The 1104-nt window shown below is 38.6% G+C and overlaps 1 protein-coding gene across 1 annotated transcript in view; it reads right to left on the bottom strand.

The window, feature by feature from the left end:
* Nucleotides 1-1104, bottom strand: part of clcn2c (chloride channel 2c) — a 170781-nt gene that overhangs the window by 73965 nt on the left and 95712 nt on the right. The gene's annotated exons all lie outside the window — the stretch shown is intronic.

Raw genomic sequence — 1104 nt, 5'->3', positions numbered from 1 at the left:
AAAAGTTGTATCCAAGATGGCCGACTTTTAAATGGCCACCATGGTCACCACCCATCTTGAGGAGTTTGCCCCCTCACATATACTAATGTGCCACAAACAGGACTTTAATATCACCAACCATTCCCATTTTATTACGGTGTATCCATATAAATGGCCCACCCTGTACTTTAAAATGAAGGTCCACATTCAAGTAATGTTAGAGAAGGTGGAAAATAATGGAGCCTGTCAGTATTACTTACTTTCATAATAATGGTTAATGACGAGTTCTACTGATATGCATCTTTGATTTTCTTTTAATTTTTTTCTGTTAATTTCAACTGTATTTTTATTTATTGAGTTATTCACTTCTAATTTTGGATTTTTTTAGTCTGCAACACCAGAAAAAAAATTGCAACAATTTGCTTTATAAATAATTTGCCTAATTGGCTGTTTGTCAACAAATCCATTAATTGTTTCTGTGGTTAGGCTTTTGTGCCGATTACAAGAAAATTTCTGAAATGTAAATAACATATCACTCATTTTTTAAAATATGATCTCACATTTTCATTGTACATTTTTGGGAAAATGAATCCATTTTTCGACAATTTTTTTATTTTCTGATTTTCTGTTGCTCATTGGAGGAAGTCGTCAGCAGAATAGTTTATAATAAAAGTAATCACCCTCCTGTCGGCCTACAAAAAGTCCAGGTACACACATTATGGACACATATACATGTGCAGCCTTCACATGTTGAGGTGACCCTCTCCCTCCTAAAACAGTAAACTGTAAACAGTAAGTAGAGTAGTGTGTGACTCTTCAAAGACATGCCCTTGGCAGCATGTAGCACACACCAAACTCTTCCTGGCCTAGTTGACTGAGACACTGACCGACTTTCCCTGCTTGACAGCTACTGGCAGGGGAAGATGGAAACTACAACGATGCACCGGCACGCACGCACGCACGCACGCACACACACACACACAAATCTGCCAGTGTGCACATACAGACTCACACAGTGTAAAACTAGAACTAAGCACTCTGCTGCCTTCTCTGGAGACAGTGTACTGTATGTGCAAGCCACTGATGCAGTGGTGGGTGTTAAAGCCTCCGGACAAAAAAAAAAAA

Source organism: Pundamilia nyererei, unplaced genomic scaffold (assembly GCF_000239375.1).
Source record: "Pundamilia nyererei isolate P.nyererei 1_Seehausen unplaced genomic scaffold, PunNye1.0 scaffold00083, whole genome shotgun sequence".
NCBI lineage: Eukaryota > Metazoa > Chordata > Actinopteri > Cichliformes > Cichlidae > Pundamilia > Pundamilia nyererei.
The sequence above is the reverse complement of the archived record's forward strand: the minus strand, read 5'-3'. Positions and strand labels throughout refer to the sequence as shown.